This window comes from Triturus cristatus, chromosome 4_1 (assembly GCF_964204655.1).
Source record: "Triturus cristatus chromosome 4_1, aTriCri1.1, whole genome shotgun sequence".
Taxonomy (NCBI): domain Eukaryota; kingdom Metazoa; phylum Chordata; class Amphibia; order Caudata; family Salamandridae; genus Triturus; species Triturus cristatus.
This window is the reverse complement of record NC_140585.1, coordinates 110,914,547-110,932,016: the sequence shown is the minus strand read 5'-3', so window position 1 is coordinate 110,932,016 and position 17,470 is coordinate 110,914,547. Positions and strand designations below refer to the sequence as shown.

Here is a 17,470-nt window from a genome sequence, read left to right as displayed (position 1 = left end):
TATGTTAAATTGTTACATTGATTGGTGTTACCATGATTGGCTTGGTTGACTTACTGTTCAGACCCTAGTCTAGTGCACTGCGTGTGCCAAGGGCGTGTAAGTTAACTGCTGCTGGTGGGCTTGCAGCACTGGTTGTGCCACCCACAGAAGCAGCGTGCAAAATGTGTCTCAGGCCTGCCACCGCGGCGCCTGCGTGCAGTCCCTGACTGCCATGTCGACTTGGTAAGGAAACCTACTTACCAGTCTCTAAACCTTCCCTTTGCCACATTTCAGACACCTCTATGGTAGGCCCTAGGGCAGGGTGCATTGTTGGTAAAAGGTAGGTCATGCCCTGATGTGTGTGGCATGACCTAATAGTGAATTACAGCCATTTTCGTTTTTCACTATTGAAGGGCTACCTGCCTCCAATAGGCCAGACTGGGCAGACTGATTATTAACTCCATTATAATCTATCTGACTCAGGGAGCATGGTAGCAAGTCGAGTTTAGTATCCCTGAACTCAGAATTTAATAACACACCCTTTAGGATGGATGGTTTTTAAATTCTATGTTTGAAAATAGCACTTTTAGAAAGTGGCTATTTTCTTGTCCAACTATCTACCGGTCTCTGCTGGTTTGGTGTGTGTGTCAGGGGCTGGGTGGCTCCAGAGGTCTGAGTGAGTCAGTGTGGGGTGAATGGGGCGTTTACACGTAGAGTGAGGGAAGAGTAGCCTGCCCTGCCTGACACAATACAGGCTCCGCCTCCTGCTGGGCGACTGATAGCCCTGCTCCTGCCAGTGACAATACTGGCTCCGCCTCCTGCTGGGCGGCTGAGGACTCTGCCCTGCTCAGTGAATAGGCCAGGTGCCTCTGCCTGGCAACACCCACAACAAACCTGAGATGGTGGGAATCTCCCTGCTTGGACAAAGGGAACAAAGGGAAAAAGGGGTATAAGAGAAGGACCCCTAAACCAAGAACTCAGATCACTTCTGACAAGGAAACCTGTACCAAGGACAAGAAGCCTGCTGATCTAAGGACTTGCCTCCCCTTTCTGCCAGAGTGCTGTTTTGCTGTGGAGGAACCTGAAAGCTGCTTCTTTATTTTTGCCAAGGAACAAGGAGAGAGGAACTTGGTGTGTACTCTCTGAACACTTGCTAGGAAATCTCCAAGGACTGGAAGAGTGCCAGTCTCCTGCTGAAGTCACAGGGCCAAAGGACTTCACCATTTGCTGAATTGCTGGGAAGTGTTGTTTCCAGTACACAAGGGAAAATCTGCAGTCTCGACGCCGCCGACGCCGCCGAACCCAGCTCGACACCGTGAGTAACGGCTCCAGTGCCCCGAGCCTTCGACGCCGGCCGCCGGGCCCGATCGACGCCAGCAGCAACGCCAGTGAGCAGTGGGTATCGGCCCCGGCTCCAAGTGACCCCGTCTCGACGCCGGTATCGACGCCAGTGAGGAGTGAGTATCGGCTCCACCTCCAAGCGACCCCGTCCCGACGCCGCTGCTGATCGCATCGACTCGACGCCCTTCTCGACGCCGTGAGCGCTGCTCCGGCCCGACATCCCTCGACACCGCTGCGGATTGACCCGACTCCGAGGCACGATCGACGCCGACCTCGACGCCGACATCTCGACGCCGTGGATCATCGTTTTCTTCGGTTCTCAAGGTACTGTACTTGTGGGGTCTGTTGCAACTCCAGGCTCGACGTAGCGCTCCTCGCGGTCGACGCCGAACCTTGGGAATCCTGTAGACTCGACGTCGTGTGACTCCTGTGGGGGTTACATTGTTGCCAAAGAACTGTGCTCAGAAGAATACTTTGCTAAAGAACTATTTGCCAAGAAGAAACCTTACTTGAACTATTATTTTTCCTTCCAAAGAGTATTTATTAAGACTGTGGTATATTTTTGTCGTTATTTGGTCTTGTGCTAAGCCTTATATAAAAATACTATTTTTATAATAACTTCTGTGTCGTGTCCATCTGTAGTGTATCCACTTTATTACTGTATGTGGTCATAAATGCTTAACACACTGCCTCTGAGATAAGCCTGTCTGCTCTGCCAAGCTACCAAGGGGGTAGCAGGGGTTATCTGAGTGTGTAATCCCCTTGCCCTGACTAGAGTTGGTTGGTCCCTATTTGTCAGAAGTGTATACCTCTGCCAACTAGAGACCGCCGGTTCTAACACAGTGTAAGAATGGTTGATTTGTGGCGCTAGGAACACTCAGTCATTTTTTTTAACAAGTGGGACATTTGTTTGATATTACAATAGGTTTAAGCATGAGATTACATAGGCTTAGCGATACCTGTGGCAATTTGTATTGCAACAGGACCTTACCTCGTGCTTAAGAATGGAGTTATAACTTCCTAAAATGAGCCATATGAAGAGAGAGATTTGAACAGAAATTTAAGAATACACTTCTGTGCCATTATCTTCAGTCTGCAGATAATGTTTTGTTTCAGGAACTTGAGCAGTACTTGTCTTCTTATGTTTTTTATTATTATTTTTTTTATGTATAAATCTGTTGGCACTTGATGAGTCAGACACATGACACAGAGTTCTATACTTTTCTTTTTGTAGAGCGCGGCCCTCTTCCCTGAGCTGTCGCCAGGTTGAGGTGAGGCTATAAATATCCATCAGATTGGGTGAGTTATTTTCCATCTTTGAAATTGGTGATGTAAGGGACATGCAATAAGGCCCTTTATCAACTTATTTTGTTGTGTGTTGTTATTCACAAATTATGGGTTATTGACCTGACAGATGCCTAATTTCTGTTCTTTTAGGTATTTCCAGTATTACTGAAGAATACACTGGAAAATGTTTTAGTATCACAACAATATTTTGTTTTCGCACCTTTACTGTTTTTTTCACTTAAGCAGCAGCTTTGTATATTTCTATAGTATAAAGGAAAGTGGTCCCAGCATATAGTTCATTCAAAAACAAAACATTGGCATTATTGGAACATAATTTAGACGGATAACTTAAAAAAGTTCGAATGTTATTTAATCACATTGAACACGTAACATTCTTTCAAAATTGAATCAGAAGAATTTTTAGGCAACAATTTGAAAAACTAAAAATCGTGCCCAAGGGAAGGGAGGGGGGTGAGTGAAATAGTGCAGAATTTGGGAGGAAGTGAATACAGTGGTAAAGGTTACTGAATTACACTTAAATTGGACGGCATTTAAGAATCACTGCCGTATTTTGAACATAGATTCAATCATAGTCACAATATTAACAATTCGGAATAGTGCCATATAGAAACAATCACAGTACACCATGTACTGTTGACGATGTTGGCAAAAGATGTTGAGTCGACGTTTCGACCCCTTGAGTGTTGTAGGTATTGAGTGGAACCTTACGGGGTGGGGTCTTCATCAGGACTAGGATAGACACAAAGGAAGGATGGGCACCTGAAGGAACAAAAGTTTAAATGAGTGGGGACTCATCAATCTGTCATTTGGCGGAAGCTACAATATATTGAAAAGAATTATATAAAAGTTACCGTGTCCGGAGGTGGACAAGCCTCTAAGACGTCCGCAGGTCGTCAAAGAGAGAGGGAAAAATCCTCGGCGGTAACGGACTGGCGTGGAGAGTGGTGGACACCTGAAATTAAGTAAGGTGAGTCAGACTGGTGAACCAGACTAGTTAGTTCATAACTCTCCACGCCAGTCCGTTACCGCCGAGGATTTTTCCCTCTCTCTTTGACGACCTGCGGACGTCTTAGAGGCTTGTCCACCTCCGGACACGGTAACTTTTATATAATTTTTTTCAATATATTGTAGCTTCCGCCAAATGACAGATTGATGAGTCCCCACTCATTTAAACTTTTGTTCCTTCAGGTGCCCATCCTTCCTTTGTGTCTATCCTAGTCCTGATGAAGACCCCACCCCGTAAGGTTCCACTCAATACCTACAACACTCAAGGGGTCGAAACGTCGACTCAACATCTTTTGCCAACATCGTCAACAGTACATGGTGTACTGTGATTGTTTCTATATGGCACTATTCCGAATTGTTAATATTGTGACTATGATTGAATCTATGTTCAAAATACGGCAGTGATTCTTAAATGCCGTCCAATTTAAGTGTAATTCAGTAACCTTTACCACTGTATTCACTTCCTCCCAAATTCTGCACTATTTCACTCACCCCCCTCCCTTCCCTTGGGCACGATTTTTAGTTTTTCAAATTGTTGCTTAAAAATTCTTCTGATTCAATTTTGAAAGAATGTTACGTGTTCAATGTGATTAAATAACATTCGAACTTTTTCAAGTTATCCGTCTAAATTATGTTCCAATAATGCCAATGTTTTGTTTTTGAATGAACTATATGCTGGGACCACTTTCCTTTATACTGTTCCATACCCAGGTCCCAGTGACTTCATATGGGTTGACCCTTTATGTTCTCCTCTTGTATATTTCTATGGCACTGACGAAAGCCCGTATAATTTTGTGATCAGAGGGGCTGAAACATGTTGACCGTGTGTTCACAATCAGCAGTCTAATTTCCATACTGCTGTTGCACTGCTTTTTATGCCTGCCAGTGGGAGCAAGCCGATAAAGTTAGATCCATTTGCTACTCACTAGGTAGTTTTAAATCACATTTATTTTTTACTTTGCGCTGCGATTTTTTGCATTTTACCTTATTCACCACAGGACTTTAGGATCCCGGAGAGTGTAGCAGCTTCTACTTTAAAACATCCCTGAGCTCCACCCTCACAGTGAGGGGGTTGTAGCCCTCAGTGGAACTAGGTTTTTCCACTGAGAGGAGATTCCCAAATGATGAAGCATGTCACCTTTGGTGAGTGAGGGTAATCGTCCTAAAGGGATTTCTCTCCTTTAGTGAGAGTCGATACCTTAACAAAATCTGTCACTTCAAACACACATCGTAAGCTTAGACCCAAGGAGTTTTTGTGTTATAGTACTGCTGGGTATTCTCAAATATAACTCAGTATTGCAATCTCTAAAACAGATGCACTAGCTTAGGATCAGGAAGTGTATTGACTTCAAGGCAATATGCATTGCATTTAAGTCCTTACATGATACTGGCCCTAAAAAACTCAAAAACACATTTCTTTCCTATATCCAATCTATGTATGCGATCGGCATCCTCTCATATCCTTGTGATTCCCAGGTTCAAGAGATCCTCCTGTGGAACACTCTGCACCTCAACCTTAAAAGTACCATTGATCTTTTGGCATTTTGGAAGGCACTAAAACTTCGCTTTTTAACCAATAGAAACCCTGATCTTGACCTATCATCTTCTATTGAGTAGTTTTGCTCTACTCCTTTTTGGTGCAGCGCCTAGACACCCCCGAGTGGTAGTGCGTTTAAAAAATGCTTTTTTCATTTCATTTCATAAAAGACAGTGTTCTACGCGGAGACAAACTGGAATGAAATATGTTTTTATTCTTTGCTGTTCTTGAAAATTCCCATTCCTCATCAACATTGCTGTGCGGCAATGTGAAGAAGAGTATGGCTACTTTTGAAAGAAGGAAAAACATGCTCCTCCGAGTGCCAAGTACAGTGAATTCACTCTCAATGGAATGGCAACGTACATCCACCCTGTATGACGCAATCTCACCAGTAACACAGGCTATTTAAATTGCAGCCTTTCTCTTTATGGATATGTACTCAAAATTGGTGTCTTGGAATTGTGCTTATTCTTGTTCTGAACTCCTAAAAAAGTGGAAGACTGTAGCATGCTTGAGCATGTGATCATGACATGGGAGGACTTTCAAAGCACAGTTTACCACATTCTGGTGACTGGGTCTTCCCTTTGTGGCAAGAGGTTAAAATTAAGAAACGCAGATAACAGAGTCAGAAAGAATAGGGAGCAGACTTCAGACTGAATGGTCTTGAAATACTGAACAATTCTAATTATTCTGGCCCTGCTACCTTTCTTACTATCATTTTTTACCAAGAAGTATGCACGTAGAGCATCAAAATGTTTGTTACTCTGTTTTCAGGGTTTCAGTTGTGAAGAACCAGAATAAACACCCACAACACAACAATGAAGCCTGCTATTCTTCTTCTGTTCCTTGGAGTCTATGTGTGCTCATGTAAGTTTGATGCAAAACTATTGTTTTTCAAGTACAGTTTTTATCTATCAATTGTAAATTGTGTGCTTCCGATAGGGTTTGGGTAATTCCAGCTGTGGGAATTCAATGGATCATTTGGAAAATACTTGTCCAGTCATTAGAATTTTGACTGTCCAAACACACCATAATTCAGTGCCTATTTGGTATGTTTTGAGTGTTGTTTTCTGCTCAAACGTCATTATGCAAACATATGTGAAACAGTATTTTGGACACATTGAGGTCAAAGGATAGGGGTGAAGAAGGTGTGGTATTGAGTTGGTCCGTAATCCTGTTTGAGTAGCAAGGGGGCTTGCTGATATAAATTATAGCTCATCACTGCACAAAGCCATTATCAATAGAGCTGTACATAACCAGGGCTAATTACAGTATTAGGAACTTGAAACACAGACTCTGTCTTATGTGCATGATGTTTAAGACACATTTAAGAAAACAGTGTACAGGAGGCTTTCTGGCAGATATAGAGTATGCTATTAATTTCAACAAAGGAATCTGTCAAAGAATCAAACGGAAACCTCTTTCCATTCCGCCAGGGACATTTTTAATGGCATTTGAATACAAGGACATCATTTATCTTTTAAACCGTTTAATGTGGAGGACATGTGCCCAACAGTATCTCAAATCTGTGGTAAACACACAGGATGAGATGGATACATCACCTATCTAGCAACACAAAAAGATGATGGGCGGAATGCTGAACATTGCCAAGCATTCACCCCGTAATAGATCTGGGATTAATCCATCATTCTTTTGCGCGTCACACCACCCCAGTTTGAATCCATCCAAATGCAAATCATTCTTGGCCCAGATCACCATGAGAACCATCCAGTCAAGCACGAACTACCAGACCAGGTCCTCTCGGGACAAAAAGCATTCCGGGACCAGTTTAGGACTATCACCCCTCATCAGCCAGGCTAGCTTGAATCCAGTGGAATAGCGAGCATGTGACCCACTTCTTGGCACACCCTTGCAACTGAGGACGACTGGTCCCAGGATGCTTATTTCCTGGTCCAGGAAGGACCTAGCTTGGCAGTTCGGGCTGGACTTTCCTCATGGGGGAGCAGGGTCCAGACTGATTTGCAGATGGCTGGGTCCAAACTGTGGTGGCATGGCGAGCAAAAAAAAGATGATTTTAATGCAGATCTGGGACTTAGGATGAATGTCTGAAAATGTTCAGCATTCCGTCCATCATTTTATGTGTTGCTGCATCACCTATCTCTCTTTCATGGGAACCTCTTGTGCCAGCACCAGGAGATTCCTTGCTACCTATCTATCAGAATCTCTTCCACTCTAGGTGAACAAACGTTACGGACTGCCACACAAATTGTTTTCTATGTTCTATCCACTGCAGGACAGCATGAGGTATGTCTGAGCTCAAAGCCTCTCTTTTCCTTTCAAATTAAAGTGCTAAATCTAATTTTTTCCCTGGTACCTTCACCACATGCAGAATCCAAACAAGAATCACTGCATGGCTCTTTCGGCCTGGCTTGACCATGTGATCAAAGAACTAAAATAAGCCACCTTTTGGAAACATGAGTTTCACGTTACCATTAATCTACCTGAGCAGGAGTTTGAAATGTACTGGAACTTGAACATTTTGCAAAATGTACATTAGTAAAGGGAAGAGAAATTCACAACATGGCCTAGAGCCTGATTTCACCTGCAGACAACTCAACACTCTTCTTTGAACTCCCATGGAGTGGTAGAAAGTAGGCTTATTGCTACATCTCCCTCACCCCCTGCTGTTAATATGAAACACCCTAGAACACCAGCAACATTTCTAGATATGCTGCATGTGAATGTGGCAATGTATCCCGGAAAAGAACACTTGATTACGCCGCCCACAAGCTCCCTTCCAGCACTTCTTGAGCCTTGGTACGAGATGACTACCAAAGATCTGTCCCGAAGGATGATGAAACCCAATTGCCCACAAGGAGCAGGATGGTGCATCCCAAGCGGTACGGTCCCAGAATGTTGAGTCTTTAATTTCATGCTACCTTAATATTGTATCAAAATTATGAATCACTAAAACACCAAGAGAAGAATAGATGGCTAAGAATATGTGTGCTCATTTTTACTCTCTGTCAGTATTCCTTGATGATATATATCTCTCCAAAGAACACAGATTTAGAGATAAGAATAGTAAATCTAGACTTACCTAAAAAATATTTACCTTCTTTACATTTTGTTTGTCGATATTATTGCTATAGTATTTTAATAGTACAATAATAAACTCGATATTTTGCCTTACAGTTTTCTCAATCACAGATGGAAGAACTTTAGGCAGAGAGACCCCAACAAGGTGGGGCTCACCTAAATAGGATGTGATGTCCTTTGCCAGGGGCATGGAGGTGGAGGCAGGGGAAGGGGGCTCCCCTTCCAGCTCTAAATGATCCCAGCTGTGTGTATGCCATTACCACTACACCTATCTCTGTCTTTCGCCATCAATGATTTATGTATCTGCTCCTTCTCACAATTGCTGCAGCTGCACACAGGTGTTGTACCACACATCCCTACTAGATGTCCCTCGGAAGAGAGCTCAAATGGAGCGGTACTCAGGTCGTTACTTCGTGACACTGAATGAAATCGTTCCTGGAGGGTCCTCTGAACTCAACAGAGGGGATGTAATACCTCAGATGGCTAGAAAGTCAGAGGAAGCAATAATTAGTTACCAGATGCACTTTGAAGCCTGCTGACATCTCACATAAGGATAAATAGCAATATTCTTCCTTCTTTCCTCCCCTATTGTAAAATATGACAACATTAAGCTGCACTTTAGCCCAGTACACAATCAAATAGATTTATTTGAGGTTATCACTAAATGTTTTACTCCTTGTGCTCTATTAATATTATTATTTGACCTTTATTCCCAAATCATCATACAAGACAAATCCAACAGGTTTAGTTCAAATGTGATAATTATTTACAGTAAGTTCTCTTTATGAGTGGCTTCCATAGTCCTATTAATGACATGCACGGGCACAGATTTGACTTAAGTTGCTGTTGAGTAAACTCAATACTGGCATTTAATGTCTATAACAACCATGTGCAGCAAAGGTAGAGAAACACGCTTACAGAGAAGCCACTCTGTAAGTGGAATTTAATTATTTCTTTCTTTGTAGGGTAGCTGATGAGGTATGGCGGGGCAGCTTGACTTCATCAATGCATCACAAAGGTAGAGAAAGCTCAGCGAGCGAAAAGGTGCTGCATGCAGCAGATTGGAGACGAGGCTGACAAGGAATGACAGATACCATGCAAAATCAATACAACTCCTGTTGTATGGGGTCTGAACGCCATCTGCTGTCTTGTGACTTGCATGCTGCCAGCCCACCTGCGGCTGCTCTGTCACTTCCTTGCCAAAGTTAGATTAAGCTGAATATTAGAAGAAGAAAGAGCATAAAAAGAAATACCATTTCACCAAGCCCAATGAACATTTTATATAAAACAAGTTTACTAGCACTATGATGTAAACGCAACTCACTTACCTTCTATATATAGCTCGACCTCACTGGCTGGGCCGGAAAAATGCTGCAGGTCACCTTCATCTCTATTGTCCTCCATGTACTAGTCAACCTCCAGCAGGCCCACCTTTATCTCTATCATCCTCTATCTGCTAGTCAGCACTCAGCAGGCCCACCTTCATCTCTATCGTCCTTCGTCTACTAGTCAGCATCCAGCAAGCCACCTTCATCTCTATCGTCCTTGTTGGACTTGGCCCTTTTTTCAGGGTCATCCCTAAACTTTTTGCCTTCCTCCTGTATTTTTTCTGACCTGTTGTTGGCTGTTTTATGACTCTGGGCACCTTACCACTGCTGATCAGTGCTAAGGTGCATATACTTTCCCTATGGTAAAATGTTGATGTTCATTGGATTCCATGATTGGCTGATTTGGTTTACTATCAGCCCCTAGTAAAGTGCACCAGGAGTGTCAGGGCTTGTAAATACAAATGCTGCTGGTGGGCTTGCAGCACTGGTTGTGCCACCCACAGAAGCGGCCTAGTAAAATGTGTCTAAGGTCTGCCATTGCAGAACCTGCGTGCAGTCTGGTACTGTCATGCTGACTGCGCAAGTGCACCTACTTGCCAGTCCCTAAACCTTCCCTTAAGTACATATTAGTCACCCCTATTGTAGGCCCAAGGGCAGGGTGCATTGTAAGCATAAGGTAGGACATGCCCTGATGTGTGTGGCATGCCCTAATAGTGAATTACAGCCATTTTCGTTTTTCACTATTGAAGGCTACCTGCTCTCCGTAGGCCAGAATGGGCTGCTGGAATTATTACACTCTATAATCCCAGCGGACTCAGAGAGCATGGTAGAAAGTCAAGTTTAGTATGCCTGGACTCAGAATAATAAAATACTTCTTTTAGTAAAGTTTATTTTAATATCCTGTGTTTGTAAATACTACTTTTAGAAAGTTAGTATTTACTTGCCTAAACCATTTCAGTCCGCCTCTGCTGTCTGTGTGTGAGTGCTGCCTAGTTTCAGTGGGGAGCAGGGCTGGGGAATTCCAGGAGACAGGCTAGCTGCCAGGTGGTGGGTAGAGAGATTACACCAGGATGGGTGGGAGGAGTACACCTTGACTCTGAATAGACCTGTGCTCTGCCACCACAATGCCGGCTCCACCCCCTGTGGAGCGGCTGATGTCTCTGCCCTGCTGCTGAAAGGAAAGAGCAGAGTCACCACAACAAAGTGCTCCAAAACGGGACTGAGCCAGGCCCAGGCCCCGTGGCGACAAAGAACAAAAGAAACTTGGTATAAGAGAAGGAGCCCTGCTCCTAAGAAATCAGATCCTGTTTGCGCCAAGAAGAAACTCTGCCTGAAGAGAAGGACCTGGGAAAGCTGCATGTAGGACTACTGTCTCTAAGCCTGAGAGACTGGCCTGTGGTGGGTGCCTTGCTGCTGGAAGGAGCGGAAAAGACTGAAGAAAATACTTTTAATTCAACTTGTGCTTTAAAAACAATCTCCAAGGGCTTGCTTGTGAACTTGCCCCTGAACTGTGCCTTAGGAACAGTGGGCGCTACCTTTCCCTGGAAGAAGAGGAAGCTGCTGTGGGTGTTTCTGCAACGCTGACCCCATCTCGCTGAGCAAGGCGACTTCTGGCTGCCCGTGCTGCTGTGAGTACCGTGAAGACCAGCCCGCCTGGCCTGAACAAAGCAAACAACTGCCCCCTCGAGCCGTAGCTCGCAACGTGACGTGAGAACTGCCTGCGTCCAAGCTCCGAGCCTCTGCGACCCTGAGCCGCCGAGACCACTGTGAGGACCCAAGACGCACTGTTCGGCGATCCTGGCCGATGCCGATAGCGCGACGCACTGAGAATCACCCCCGAGCTGCCCCTCCTGCTTCTGACCTCTGTGGTGTGCTGAGGCGTCTGGGAACGCCCCATGAAGCATCGCCATCCACTGAAGAGCCAGGACTGCAACGCGACGTGGGACGCCCTTGGGGAGACTGCTGAGGCCGCCACAAACCCCCTACGAAGAAATCAGGTACTGTGAGCTTAAAAGCGCCTTTTTACGACACGTACTTTTCTGTGTACGGTCCGTACTGCGCTGACGTACTGCTACGCTACTCACGCGGGAAGCGTGAGGCTTTGCACGGTACGTACCCAGCTTGTACAGCGCGTCCCTGCACCTGTACGACCCGTCCCGCTTTAAAGAAATAGACGCTGCTCACGCGGGAAGCGTGAGGAGTGGCAAGAGGTGTACCGGACTCGTACGACGCGTACCTACAAAGGTACGGCCCGTACGGCTTGAGTCCGAGTACGCGTGCTCACGCGGGAAGCGTGAGGAATCATACGACACGTACAAAAAGGCCCTACAAAGCGCACAGACCCCCAGAAAGTGCAGATTGCACCAAAAGTGACCATTTTAAGAACTGTGGCCTCCTGAAAAGTCATTACAAGTAACTGGAACCTCATTTGAAGTGAAGAACTGTATTTTTAAAGCCTGCTTGAAGAAATCTTTTATATAAAGAGTTTATTTTTTACAAAATACAGTCTTGTGTCTCTGTGTGGTGGGTTGGTGGTTGTTGTGTGGGACATCTTGAATGCTTAACCTAATGCCCTCTGGAATCTAGCCTGACTGCTTGCGCCACGTTACCTAGAGGGTAAGCAGGGGTTATTTTTTAAGAGGTAATCCTTCGCCCTGACTTAGAGGAAAGGGTCCCTGCTTGTCGCAAGTGCATACCTGCGCCAACCAGAGACCCCGGTTTCTAACATTGGTGGCAGCGGTGAGGATTTACGGATTTGCATTTGTGGTGTCTGCGCAGTGATTACTAGCCATTGCACAGTGAGGACAGTCCAGTAGCTTGAGCCACAGAACTTTTTTTTGCTTGCTGCGCCAACCAGAGACCCCGGATTCGAACAGTCCTACATGTACTAGTCAGCATCCAACAGGCCACCTTCATCTCTATCACCCTCCATCTTCTAGTCAGCACCCAGCAGGCCACCTTCATCTCTGTCGTCCTCCATGTACTAGTCAGAACCCAGCAGACCACCTTCATCTCTATCATCCTCCATCTTCTAGTCAGCACCCAGCAGGCCACCTTCATCTCTGTCATCCTCCATCTTCTAGTCAGAACCCAGCAGGCCACCTTCATCTCTATCGTCCTCCATCTTCTAGTCAGCACCCAGCAGGCCACTTTCATCTCTATCGTCCTCCATCTTCTAGTCAGCGCCCAGCAGACCACCTTCATCTCTGTCGTCCTCCATGTACTAGTCAGCATCCAGCAAGCCACCTTCATCTCTATCATCCTCCATCTTCTAGTCAGCACCCAGCAGGCCACCTTCATCTCTATCGTCCTCCATGTACTAGTCAGCATCCAGCAAGCCACCTTCATCTCTATCGTCCTCCATGTACTAGTCAGCATCCAGCAGGCCACCTCCATCTCTATCATCCTCCATCTACTAATCAGCACCCAGCTTGTTCTACACTCTGGCATGAACAGTTGAGTGGTGAACTCCGGGGCTAGTTGGAGAACATGCAAAAAGGTCTCTTTCTCTGCAACCTGCCGCTATCTGTTGCTGCAACTACAGCTTGCAGAGCAGCTGTAACAAGCCACCCCTCGCTCTGACCAGAGATAGCCGCCACAAATGAAAGAGATCCCAAGCCATTTCAACCCATCAATGTAAAACCAGCATTGCAAACACTGCAGAATACCCCTGTGAACGGATACAAACTGTGATGGAACTTGTCAAACAATCAATGGCTGAAGAATGTATATTCTGAAGGTTAACAAACAAACCACAATAAATACTATATCCATAATTACAAGTGATTATGGCCACAGCTCCAGTGATCACATCATACATGTACACAATAAAACCACACTGCAACAGAACAATTCACCATAAACATGTACATTCATAATGATTTGTTTGTCAATTGTAAGTGAATAAAAAGCTAAGCTAAAGAATTTTACAATACAGCCATTAAACGGCTATTAACTATTCAAAGAGAGCAAAATGGCTTCTAATATTGTTCTACAAACACTTTCCCCAAAAAGTACTGGCAAAAATGTTCCTCTTCAATCAAGCAGCTCCACATTTAGAAAAACTATGTGCTCCCCTGTTTCACCTGCCCATGAAGGACAGGAAGAAAAGAGTAAGGGGCTTATTGACAAGCCCCTTGCGCCGCCGGTGAACCACTTTTAACATGGGAAAAAGTGATGTACCGGCGGCGCAAGGGTCTTGTAAATAACCCCCTAAGTTTCTCGATGGCGGAACTGAGATTGCAAAGAAAGACAGAAATAATTGTTGGCTGAGAACAATGGAAAGCCATACAACTAAATAGGAACTAATTAAAAATGAGGAACCACCTTGGTGGGACCAGTTGCTCATTCCCATAATTATTTGATACAGTTTTAATGGCATCATTGACTCACAAAGATCTGTTTTTTAATTTAGAGACATTGGTATTCCAACACATTTTGTGATTTATTATATTGCTTAGATATTAATAGTTGGTGGCATAATGATTAGGAGAAGGGTTTATTACCCATTTGAATGCTGGTTTACGGGATCCAAAGGCCATATATTTCTTTTAGGTAATTTGATCTGAAAAACATTAGCAATATTATATTTGCACAAATGATTTAGTTGTTTTGAAGGACAATTTGGGCCATTGATGAAATAATCAGGTCCTCAGAACCTGCCAGGGCTGTCATCCTCACCCCACCAAGCTCCAGAGCAGGATCACCCAAGGGATGCAAAGAACCGAGCAAATCTGCCATATAAAAAACACATAAAACACAGCTAAGATATATATCATACATCTCTGTTTCAGTTCATTTTGTGTTTTTATTTTTTATTTTAGGTGTTAGGCCATTTCCATTTAATAATTGCACTTGCACCAAAGTATCACCGTAAAATTCTAATTACAATTGGAGCAAGAAATGGTAAATTCCCCAGGAGTACAATTTGGCCAGTGGCGGTTCCCGTCAACTTTATAAAAAGCTGTAAACTAGCTATTATTACAAGCACAAAGCTTGTGGCCACTTCTATCCAGTGCTTTGCTAGCCAAAGCAGTCAGGGCGCTAATCCAATGTGGACCAATTAGCCATGAAGCCCCTCTGAGAACATTTGTTATAGTTTCTAGTGTAAGGCCAGTAAGTAACTGGGCTGTTAGTTGAGGAGTGAGAGCAACACTCAAATAATAAACTCAATCCTTGTCAGGGTGTACTAAAAAAGTTGCTAAATAAAAAACCTGTGCTTAACCCTCTGGTAGCTTGTCACAAACGTAGCTAGGCTAAACTTAGAGGCAATTTGTAAAATATTTATGCAACACTCAAACAGTAATAAAGTGAAAGCACAATACATGCACAAGTCCAAACCAATTTAGAAATATAGAGCACGTTTTAATAAATAAAACCACACCAAAGCAACAAAAATCCAACCAGATTAGTGCATTTTAAAATTTTATGTAAATATAGCACCAAGAAGTAAAAAGTGCCAATCACAGCTATGTGGTCTCTCTAGTCCAGGTCCGAGTCAGTAGTTCAGGCCGAGCGTGATCGAGCAGGTTTATCCCAGTGGAAAGATTACCATCTACTTAGTCCACTTCCATGTGAGGAGATTCAGCGAGAGCTTTGCAATGGTGGGGGAGAGCAAGGTAATCGTTCTTGGCGCAATCGGTCGCCAGTCAATGTTTGACAGTGAGGGGATCACTTTTGGTGCAAAGAGCTGGTTGCTGGTTAGAGCTTCAGAGTGGTGGGAATCATGGACAGTTCTTTGTAATGTGAAGAGCACACTGTAAGGGAATTCGGAGTCTGTTGGCCATTGTATGCTGGTCCCATATTGGCCTCAGTGAAATCCATCTAAGTTCACGAAGAGACAGGGGATGATTCTTTACCAAACCAATGACTGAAGGACCTCTAGATTTTAAGCTGGAGTCCAGTTTTTGCAGACGTGAGGCAGAAGGAGTACACTCGAAGGCCCTCATTTACAGGGATTTGGCATAGGGCTGCGCAGCAAGTCACCTTGCGTGCTGCCCTACACCAAAGTGAAAGGTCAGGAATGCACCGTATTTTGCAGTACAGTGCATTCCTGTCCAGTCTCCAGGTGCTGGGACCATTTTGGCCACTTAGCACCAATGTAGTCACCCTTGCGCCATGGTGCTAGAGTGCCTCAACTGCATGCAGGATTGTTTTTGCTCAGGAAGGGGCACCTTCCTGCACAGAAACAATCCTAAGAGACATTTTCCTTTTTCTATGTGTGCTGCAGAATGTAGCACACATAGAAAGAGGAAAAACAAAGAGAAATAAAGAGATTTCTCCTCGTTATGCCTCACCTAGAAAGGCAAAAGGATTCCCCAGGTTTACGTGATTTTGTAAATCTGGGGCAGCGTCAAAATCCATGGGAGTGTTGTGGAAGCAACCACCGCAATGCCCAAGGAACACCTCCTGAGTGCAGAGTAAAGCGATGCAGCGATTTGAGCTGAGTCGCCTCACACAAGATATATGAGGCCACTCAATGCCACACAGGGTGGCTTTGAGTGGCTTTATAAATCTGATTCAGAGCCCTGCGTCACACATGTACCACTTTACGTGGTGCAAAAGGCTCTCATAAATAACCCCCCAAGGGTACAGGAGCTGGGGAGGCACCTCTTGGGGTGGTCAGGACTCACTCCAGTAAACGTTAGCAGCAGGGTCCAGGCAGGCTCAGTTGGTGCTGATCATCTGGTCAGTTGCAGGGGAGGCCTCCGGAAGCTTGTTGTGTCACTTTAGCTCAAAAAGAAAGATCAGCCAGCTGACCATTTGGGGCACTTCTGAGATTCTGGGTTCAATGCAAGCAGGTCCAGTCTTCCTTCAGGCTTCAGAAAGCAGGGTAGTCCTTCTTTCGATTCTCCACTGGTCCAGGAGTGTTCTAATGAGAGGTCCTGAGGGTGCTACTTTTATACCCAGTGCCAGCCTGAGTGTTGTGGGTCACCCCTTTTGCCTACCCGAAATGGTTCTGGTCAGTTCTACCCCTTCAATAGGTTTAATTCCAATCTGTCTAGGGTAACAAAGGGCAGGCAGGCCCACGTGTGTGTTGCATTTGCCAGTGACAGTACAGGCAGAATCAGAAGCCAGGAAGGGGATGGGCACAGCCCTTAAGCTACACTTTGAATGTCAGGAAGGGATGAGCATAACCCCCAGGCCATCCAGCTCAGGGAAAGAACACCCCTGAACAAACCCAAGGTCTTTTTGACACCTGTTTTGAAGGAATACACGTCACACTACAGGACGGCAATTAATAGCACTGTTACCAAGGACACTGGCAAAAAGGCACATTTGGTTAGGGCAGAAAAATGCCAACTTTCTAAAAGTGGTTGTGAGACTTGATAGCCTTAGGGTGGTCTTCCCCCACGTTATGCCTGTCTCACTCCAGTTTCTGACCTCGATTTTGCTAGCTTTAGGACTATGTGTACTTCACCACTACTCACCAGTGCCAAAGTGTTTGAGCTCCCTCCCCTAAACATGGTAATATTGGTTTAACCCCAATTGGCTTATTTAATATACTTATAACCTCCTAGTAAAGTGCAGTAAATGCTACTAGTGGGCCTACAGCACTGATTGTGCCACCCACTTAAGTAGCCCTCTAACTGTGACTCAGGCCTGCCATTGCAGAGCCTGCATGTGCAGTTTTGCACTGCCACTTTGACCCATCAAGATAAAGCACTTCCCAGGCCTGAACCTTCTCTTTTTATAAATATACATCACCCCTAAGGTAGGCCCTGGATGACTCACTGGGCAGGGTGGAATGTATTGAAAATACAGGAAATGACTTTTAAGTTTTACATTTTCTGGTAATTAAAAACTCCCAATGTCTTTTTTCACTACTGCAAGGACTATATCTCCCATAGAATAACATTGAGGTTACCGTATTGCATCTTTTAAGTGTAATTCCTAACTGGGAAGAGAGTGG

At 44.7% G+C, this 17,470-nt stretch overlaps 1 long non-coding RNA gene across 1 annotated transcript in view; it reads left to right on the top strand.

The window, feature by feature from the left end:
- Positions 1 to 17,470, top strand: part of LOC146844055 (uncharacterized) — a 128,620-nt gene that overhangs the window by 24,987 nt on the left and 86,163 nt on the right. Inside the window, exon 2 of the long non-coding RNA XR_014981119.1 lies at positions 5,945 to 6,037. This is a non-coding gene — a long non-coding RNA (uncharacterized LOC146844055). The remainder of the gene's footprint in view (positions 1 to 5,944; positions 6,038 to 17,470) is intronic.